Source organism: Etheostoma cragini, chromosome 20 (genome assembly GCF_013103735.1).
Source record: "Etheostoma cragini isolate CJK2018 chromosome 20, CSU_Ecrag_1.0, whole genome shotgun sequence".
Taxonomy (NCBI): Eukaryota; Metazoa; Chordata; class Actinopteri; order Perciformes; family Percidae; genus Etheostoma; species Etheostoma cragini.
The window spans coordinates 18,897,671-18,907,752 of record NC_048426.1 but is presented as its reverse complement, the minus strand read 5'-3'; the positions used below and the strand labels follow the sequence as shown (position 1 = coordinate 18,907,752).

Sequence of the window (10,082 nt, the reverse complement as noted above, 5' to 3'; positions counted from 1 at the left end):
GTCAAAAGCCAGTCGTCCCACAGTCTAAACTTTTCCTCAATTACACACCAGTTCCCTAAGGTTTACTGTCCTGCTGCTGAATTATGAAATAGAAAGTGAATAGAAAGCATTAAAAAGTCATGAAGTGGCCAAAGATGTCAGACATCTTAAATTGACTGCCTCTGTCCTTCCTGGCCTGCTGGACCAGACGGTGCTTGGACAGTCTCCACTGAGTTGTGCTCAGTCAAGAAAAACTGACATAAAGCAAAACGTGAACAGCATACACCTACAATGACAGCAACAGCCTTCATTAATTATAATGTAGAAGATGTAGAGTTAAAACCGTCCAGAATGTTTTGTGGAAAATAAATGTCTTATCTACAGAATAAAGATCTTTTCAACATTAAGGATTTTAAGCTTTCCGGTGAACAAAATACTAGATTCGCTTTTGATTGTTTCCTAGTGTATGCAGTTTTAGGAAAATGCATGTTCTCTTACCAGAATGAAGTCTTTTTTTGTAGCAGGGCGCTTAGTGTATAGAAACCAAAATGACAGGATATTATCAAAGGTTTCATCCAGGCCAGGGGCCTTTTACATTTCGCTCATACACAGTAAAATGTGCCTTTAATGGGACAAAAAATAATCTAACAGCAACGCTTCATCATACACAACATTACACTGGCTTTGTATTAGCTCTTTCATTTATCAGTAAAATGGATTCTTGTAAAAACACTTTATTAATGACTTGTTAAAGAAATAGTTCAATACTTTTGGGCAAAATACTTATTTTCTTTCTTGCTGAAACAAGAAGATTGAACCCACTTTCATATCAGTCTGTTAAACATAAAGCTACAGCCAGAGGGAGCTTAGCTTAGCATAAAGACAGTTAGCAGTCAAATCTGACTAAATCAACCACATTGAGTTGGATTCCTTGCCATGAGCTAGATGAGAAAATGAATTCCACTCTACTGTCTGTACACTAAATAGGCTATAAATTACGGTTAGCTTAGCTTAGCATAAAGACAGGAGAATAGGAAAACAGTTAGCCTCGCTCTGTCCAAAGCTTCTCGCTAACCAACATGCTGTGTCTTGTTAGTTTAATTTGGACAAAAACTGGAGTCTAATATCGAGAAGTAAAACCACAACTTGTTGCACTTAGGTTTGTATATGATTAATATGTTATTTAATGAGCTTTAGAGGTGCTGGTAAAGAGATGTTACCATCAAACAGAGCCAGGCTAGCTACCCCTGTTTTTATGCTAAATCATGCTAATTAGCTGCTGGCTGCTTTTTATCAGACATACAGAAAAGTGCCATCCATCCTCTCATTTAACCATTTAACTTTTGTCAAGAAAGCAACTACCGGTATGCGTATTTTCCAAACAATATACTTACAAAATGTTTTTACTACAGACTCCATGGTTTAATTGAAAGACCCGTGTGTTTTACTGCATTATTGCAATTAAAAAAGATTTGTCACAATCTGACAACCCAAAACTGTTCTAACTGTTCTGTTCTAGCTTGTAATTGATCTATAAAGCATTACTAAATGATTGGTTAACCCTTAAAAAGCTTTACTACTTATAATCCCTTTACAAAGAAAACAGCACCAAACATTGTTCTACATTTCCTATTTCCCCTCACTTCATTTAAAAAATGTGAGTTATAATTTTATGTCTTTTAACCTTTGCACTGAACCAATATACAGGCTTAAGCAAGAGATGATTGAAAAATACAGAAAAGGAAGGGCAAGAGTACAAAGGCATTGAATGTGAGTGATGTTTATTGTTATCTATTAAATGTATAATCCCATCACTAATCCCATGCACAGCTCCACTCAACCTAAAATTCCCATATGCAAGAAACAGTGATTACGTTTTCTCCAAAAACTATTATCTAATGGTTTCAGGGTTTCAATTTCATTTTTGAAAATGGGATTTTTCACATCTTTTGCAAATCATCACCCCTGCAATGAGAGCCCTCATTAGCCTAATGATGGATAGAAAGAGTAAAGGCATGTTACCTTTATCTTCAAAGCTGTCTTCTAAGCATTGCCCTACAGAACAAATGTGCCCATGTGGGACAAATCAAGCCTGAACTATGTTAACTGAATACTGCTGAGCACTGTTATGATGTACAGTAACTAAACTGTCTTAATACAAATGAGCAGATTATGGTTTAAGATACTCTTTGATCGACTTTCTAATTGCTTGTTCCACTTCATCAGCTTTACCTTGATTCAATCATTTGGTGTAACAATATGGCGGAAGTGTTGAAAGGAGAAGCTGGTAGATAGTAGAATAGTCCGACTGTTCCATTCCCTGATTCTCTGCTCAAACTGTGAAACGCTGCCGTGCAAAAGAGATTAGAGTCTTCACTGGCTTGGTGGTTACCACCCACGAACCACGTGTTGTCTGAACCATCTCGCCATGAACAGCCGCCAAAGCTACTGCAGCTCCCTTACTAGCTTGAATATGGTGCTTTTGTACTATTGCCAAGGTAGCGGATTCAATCTCCTTGTGAGCCCACTAGCCAGCAGGTTGAAGGCTGTCAGACATTGTGGATATACAGCTTGTCAGTCTATCAGTCAATCAGTTTTTTCTTAGTAAATGCAGTTACACTTCTGTTTATAAAGAATCACCCAACTCTGAAGTCCCATTAAGTGTTTTATTTTACACTCTTTAGATAATTGTTTTGCTTTTATGGCCCAGAAACTAAAGGTTTTGAACAATTCACGTTAGAAGTTGGCCGCTGCCATCTCGCCAGTCAAAAAGAGATTGTGTACACAAACAATTTTCTCAATGCTTGCGTTAATTTGCAGAGCCCCTGGTGATGCTTCGAGCAAAGTTTCATGTTGTGTCAAGCCCTCTTAGTGTTTTAAAAATAGTGATTTTGATGCTATCATAAATGTGCTCCTAGCACTCCTATTCAAAAAGGCCATTCGACCAAAAAAAAATGAAATGTGGTGAATCTTATGGCGCTTCGGTCCTAACTATTTAATCCAATCCAATCCACTTTATTTATACAGCACGATTTTAACAAACACAAGGTTTCCAAAGTGCTGCACAAAAAGAAAGAAAAAGCACAATTATACTTATAAACGAAAGTTTGACTCAGGTACATTCACAAAAGACCATAGGTTGCATTTGGGCGAGAGTTACGCTTTACTAGCAACACTACTTGCTGTGAAGCCCCTGAGTGGCCAAAAAAACCTTTTAATGCAGGTTAACATGTTACACATCTTAAACTGTTGTAAGTATCAGCTATTTGACTGTGATACAAGGAATGTTTGTGGACATTGTTTAACAGTTGAGAACAGCTAGAATGATTGCCAACCCATCTAGTTTACACTCAAGCTGATTCCTGTCGTTCTCCGTTCAAAGACGCTGTTTGACACATGTCAAATCTTTCAGGAAATGATGTGTCTTCAGGACCAGAAGGCGTGTCACACCACTGACTTTTTCATTTAACCAGATTTTCAGGTAACCAGAGTGCATAAAAATCTTGGTGCATGAACCTTCATTGGCAAATGTCATATGTACAAGTTAATTCTATTGTTTTATGTGCACAAAGATGCAATACATCTTTGCATATCAGCTGCAGTTTTGCTCCTCCCGAGCCTCTTTGCTTTTGCGTTTTGATTAATTCGTCCAGACTGGTGCTTTAGTTGAACATTTCTCAAGGCACAACATGAACTTTAGACATGTCTGCCGTCCCACAGATTGTTCAGTGACCCACCATTATTTAGATTTATGTAAACAAGGACGCAAGGTGTTTCATCCTAGGCCTATTTGCATTAAATGTCTCATGGGCTAATCATCAATTTTAAAGGGATGATAAAAATGCAACATGAATGTACTTGATTGAGACTGAAGATACTTACAGGATGTTCACCTTTTGGCTGATACTGTATCAGCTACTTTATTGTGTCTTTTCAATAAAGATCTTCTAACTAATGCCTTCAGAGATGGCAGAATTAATATAAACACAGTAGGTGTTTGATTCAGGACCCTTTTAATGGCAATGATTATACAGTGCTGGTCAACAGGATCGCACATTACTTTTGAGAATTTCCGTTCTCAGCCAGAGCACAGTGAGTTATCTCTCCCAAACTTAAAAAAACTAAATGGATGCAGCCAGTAGGTTGCTCAGTCTTACTTCTTTTAGCCCCTTGTGCAGCATTTGAGATTTGATCATGAAATTTTAATTAACTCACTTAAGCACTGAGGTGGGTATCTGGCTCAGCACTGAGCTGTCTCAGATCCCATCTTTCTAATAGTCCTTTGTCTGTTAGACAATTCATCTCTCAGTGGCAGACAGCTCTTAAAAAGTCCCACAGAGCTCAATTCCAGGTCTCGTCCCTCTGTGGTACAAGCTCCCACTTGGACATGTCTTTTAATAAAATGTCTCTCCAACGGTTTGCAGAAAACACAGATAGATACAAGCTGTTACAAAAGTGACACAGACAGCATCAACCTAAACTTATACTAGTAAACTTTTCTGTTCATTTTAGAACCCGAGATTAAAAGGTCAGCTCTGTAGTATTTTGCGTCGGGCACTGACGGGCACTGTCCATTTTATTTTTGTAGGTTTTTATTAACAACTTTATTTGAATTTTCCCTTCATCCATGGCTGATTTCTATTATAAAACAGTGACATTTATTAGGGCTTTGTGATCTTTATTACGGCTTTGAGACCGCAACATTTGAAATTATTTGTAGGTTATACCTTTATTTAGACAGCCTTTTAAACAACAAGGTGTTAAAGAAAATCATGACAAAAGACACATACTTACACAAGCTAAAGGGGAAACACCAAAGAGGTCATTCCCACAGACCAAGCTCTTTTTTATGTATTTATCATGGATAATTAAGCTTGTAATACTTGGGGAGGTTGGTCAAAAAATGAAAGGTTCTTTTTTGTGTAATCAAACATTTAAAAAATAAATTAATTAATTAATAAAATAAAAAATACATGAAAGATAGGGAGGGTGACAAAGGTCCTAGGGAAGATTTATATTTAAAGCATTATGAGGTAATTGTTGCGTATTAGCTGTCAGACCTGGCAGGAAGCCACTCACTCCATCTGTGCTAACAAACACCCATTATTAATGAAATGATTAACTACTGAAATCCATTTCATGTGGCAGCGTCAGTTGAAATCCTAATGGCTGCCAGATGTTGGAGAGGTGTTTGACTGAAGCAGACAAAAAGAGAGTTACAGTTGTGTCAAAGAAAATCAATTCCAGATTCTGAACAGTGAAAACGCCTAAGCTCCCCTTGATTTTGTCTCTATGCTTTTAATGTTTTACGTAAAGCACTTTGGATTGCCTTGTTGCTGAAATGTGCTAAATCTTGCCTTCAGCATGAGAGGATTTTGTTATATAATGTGACAAAATATGGCGAGGGACATGACCACCTTACAAAGAATGATTTTGTACAAAACAATGCTGATTTTTGTGTCTGCAGCAGAGAATCTGAGAACGAGGGAGTGATTCTGTTGGCGTGGGTAGATGGCTTAATCATTGGACAACAACTTACTCAGTGATTTAAAAGACATGTTGAAGAGAAGGTTGAGGATGAAAGATGTGGGTCCACTTAAACACTTCCTGGGTATTGACTCTGAACAGCGTGAAGGAGAGATCAAAATGACATAAAAGAGACACATAGAAAATATATTAGCAACATTTGGAATGTCTGAATGCAAACCGAGATCCACCCCATGTGAGCAAAGCTTAAACTTTGACAGTGAGGGTGAAGTCACTGACTCAACAGGATGCTGAGAGATGGTAGGTAGCTTGATCTACATCATGACATGTACCAGACCTGACCTGAGCTGGGTTGTTGGTAAAATATCACAACACCTAGCAGAACCAAAGCAACAACATTGGGCTACAGCAAAACACATTCTGAGGTACTTAAAGGGTTCTAGAGATCAAGAATTACACTACCAGAAATGTGAGGAGAGCCTACAACTTGAGGGACACAGTGATGCTGTTTGGGCATCTGATATAAGGGATAGTAGGAGTACAAGTGGATACTTTTTCAGCTTGAGAATGGTCCAGTTATATCATGGAAGAATAGGAAACAGCCGATGGTTGCACTATTCACCTGTGAAGCTGAGTATATGGCACTAACAGCCACTACTCAAGAAAGTATGTACCTTCTACAGGTACTTAAAGGAATAAACAGTAGTAACCAGTATGTACCAGTGAAGATACAGTATATGAAGACAACCAGGAGGCAATAGCTTTAACGGAGAACCCAGTTTGCAGACAGAGAAACAAACACGTAGATATAAAGTACCACTTTGTACGGTCTGCACACACAGAAGGGAAAATATCTATAGAATATTGCCCTACTGAAGACATGGTAGCTGAAGTTCTTACAATGCCAGTAAAAAAGTGTACGTTTGAGACATTCAGTGGATGTTTGTTTGGAGAGTAACTGTCAAAATGTAAATGTTGTGAAGTTTTAGACCACTGCCAGGATGTTGAATGTTTTAATTTGGAGTTTTGCATATATATTTTTTTTTTTGTTTACCACTATGGAGAGCTGTAAACATATCTTTGAGTGGGAGTGTTAAGCACATTTGTTGATATGAGTAGCAAAGCCATGTTGTCGTGCTTACATAATGACATCATATTAGAACCTGTGTCCGCGTACACAGGAAAATGCTATTGAGAGCATGTGCGCTGTTCCCGGACCAAAGAGACGAAGGTGGCCTGTCATTTTTCTCCCGTGAATATAGCCGCTGTAGGTGCTAGGTAACCACTTTGGTGGCTGTTGTATCGATAGACTGCTGCAGGAATGCCTACCGCTACAGTAGTACTTGTTGCCATCAAAACAAGACTTGGTGGAGCTTTAAGGGCCACACGTCAAACTCCCAATGTGGGGAACAAAGCTTAAAGAATAAAAACACTTAATAGTTCACTTATTACTGTAGACATTACATTATGGCTACGTCAAAAATGTAATGAAAAGTGTGTTTTTGACTTTGTGGTAACTTGGTGAGTATGAAAAATATCGCAAAAAGTGACAGAAAACAAGAAAGAAAAAGACCTCTTGAGAAACCTTGCCCTTAATATAGCCTGCAGAGGATTCATCTGTGATGAGTTATCAATTTAAACAGAAAAGTCTTTACAGTATGAGAAAGATGAAAGTTGAACCAATTTACAGCAGGGCACTCAAAGGTCCCATGACATGGTGCTTTTCGGACGCTTTTATATAGCCTAAGTGGTCCCCTAATACTGTATCTGAAGTTTCTTTCTGTTACGTGTAAAACTAGGTTGAACCCAAATGCAACGCAGAGACAAAATGACAGTTTAACAGGTTTATTCCAATGTCCAAGTTAGGGAATGCAATAGAGAAAAGCCAAGTCCAAATCCAATGGGAATCCGGGGTACATAGCGTGCATAGTACCGTGTTTCCGAGGGTCCGTTTCAAATAATCCAAAAATCCAGAGTGGAGAGCAGGAGTGAAGCAGCAGGACTGTGGCAGAAAGAGCATAATGGAGTGGCCTTGACCAACTGTCACTTTGTTCGTTTGAAAGCCATGATGTCTCTCTCTTTCTCTGGGTGGGCAAAGCAGAGAAAGGAGAGGTAACTTTGCCCCTTATGACCTCATAAGGAGCGGGATTCCAGATTGGCCCATCTGAGCTTTTAATTTCTCAAAGGCAGAGCAGGATACCCGGGGCTCGGTTTACACCTATCAACATTTCTGGCTACTGGGGGACCATAAGCAGGCTGGGGGAACTCATTAACGTTAAAAAACCTCCTGAAGTGAAATTGTCATGCCATGGGACCTTTAACGTCAAGCAAAGCCTTCTGACACACAAAGATATGGAAGGATTCAAACAAATGTTTCACCTAAATTCCCTTTTATTTATAACACTGTAATCAGTTCAGTCTCACACTTCTGGGTATTGTAAATGGCAAGATCTCCTCAAATGCTTCCTCTGGAGGAAAATTTGAAAAGTGGTCCTCTGGTGGAAAATTTGAAAAGTGGCCTCTGCAAGATGTTCACCGAGTCTGGTATGTAAAACACAACACCAGAAAAGTGAAGCTTTTTTTTACATATAATATCAGAAAAAAGAAAAGTCACTTTGAAGCTCTCACACAAGGTTTTCAAAGCCTGACAGAAGTTAAAGATGCAAGAGGGAGATCCAGAGCAATATGCTCACATCCAAGAGAGGGGCAGACAGAGCTTTAAAAATAACTGATTGATGGTCGGACATATGGAAGTATATTTCTTTCCGCACAGTAGAGATGAAACCAGATGCTAGAACTACATCACACTGGAATAATAAGGTTCCCAACATAATAATTACATATTAAAAATGTTTCAGCTCCTGAAATGTAGGGGTGAAATACAGACATATGACAACCTTATGAAATAAGCTGGTTGGCTTGCTGGTTCTGCAATGCGTTCATACTGCACTGGTTACAGGAAATGAGCTGAATAGAGGGCTGGGTCTGGGTCCCTCCTGGTAAATGTCTTCCAAGCTGTGGGGGCCAGCTCTTCTCCAAGCAAACTGCAACCTTGGAGTTATTATAAGAAGGCTGCAACACATTTTACAACCCCACTGATGTGTGTTGTCACCACTAACAACACTAGCCATTTTATGTTGTAGTGGTCAAAGTACCACAACAAACAGTTCAATGTCCTTTCTATCCAGTTCTATTTCTATGGTTTTAGCACAACATGACCATTACTCCAGACAGCAAGTAAGCATAAAGGACACATTAGTTTTGTAGGCTGCTTTATTTAAGGATTCCATAAAGTTTGGTGCGTGTGTTCTTGCTATTAGGGAACTTTTGGGCTTCCACTGCCAAGCACCCCCTGACCAGCGCTAATCATTTTTGGTAGAAAAAAAAATCTGTATATAGAGGAACAGTACAGCGCTGGCAATGATAGATTTACCAAACAACTGCTTTGTAATTGAAAAATGCTGATGAGAAAAAAAGACAAAACCTTTGAAAAAGATGGTGGAAAGATGAAGGAAGTAAGGCAAGAATAGGTCAAAAATAGTATAAAAAACAGTGACATAACTTCAAAAAAAGTGAAAACTTGTAAAAAGAAGAAGGACAAAAGGAATGAAGGCAAGAATAGGTCCATAGAAGGCCACACAAAAGTCAAATTTTTGGTAGGAAATAAAAGTCTACATAAAGAAGTACAATGTTCTGGACAACAGCCTTGTAACTATCAAACATTTGTTAAATATCTCATGTACCCCCTGCAGTCCTCCCAAGTACCCCTAGGGGTACACGTACCCCCAGTTGAAAATCACTTCTAGAGCATATTACTAAAGGCTGCATGCTAAACTCCACACAGCCTGCATTATTTGCCAACAATAAGTTAAAGGATGAATATATAACCATGTTCACACATCATCTCATGATTTTAGCAGAAAGAAATGGAACAGATGCCTGTTATTGAAGTTTCAAGGAGCTTGCCTAACAATCACACCTTCCTAACCAATCCTCTGATAACACCTTGTGACAGTGCTATACTGTAGTAGTAGGCTTACACTGTAGCGTCCAGCATTGTTATCCCCCCAGATGCTGCTAAAGCTCTAATCCTGATCATTAAAAAATAGCAAGGGAAGGTCTGTCACAAATTATTATACTATGCGAGCAATCAAACAATGTAAAACCATCTCTCAGGTACTGTCTGCACTTAGGTGTTTGAGAGTCTCTATTTTTAACCTCTATTGCTCCTGACAGAGTGATGGTTCTTAGAAGAGGAATACACCAATCTATACCACTAAAATTTGGTTCTGAGTCTGAAGGTTGTAGGATTCAGAGTACCAGCTCCCTCAGGCTAGCTGTGAGGATTTAGTTCGTGGTGACCGAATCACAAAATTATCTCTGACCCATCTCCCCCTCCTCCAGGAAAATGAGCAAGGTCCACTCCCCTGTCCACAGACAATAATTTGTGCAAGTATGAAGATGTAACATGATCAGGGAGGCTGGCACAGAGTTGAAGGACTAAGTTCTAGGTTTATTGATTTGTATGTTGTTTTGTATTGGTGGCTTTGAGGTTGAATCCAAAACTAATTGTAGGCTACTGATTCAACATTGCACTAATAAAGATACACAAATCA

General features: G+C 38.8%; 1 long non-coding RNA gene across 1 annotated transcript; it reads left to right on the top strand.

Moving 5' to 3' along the window:
- Positions 1-1,083: 1,083 nt before the first annotated feature.
- LOC117935644 lies at positions 1,084-9,126 on the top strand. The gene is made up of 3 exons (XR_004654800.1): positions 1,084-1,097; positions 2,720-2,721; positions 8,936-9,126. It is a non-coding gene; the product is annotated as an uncharacterized LOC117935644 (long non-coding RNA).
- The last annotated feature ends 956 nt before the right edge of the window (positions 9,127-10,082 follow it).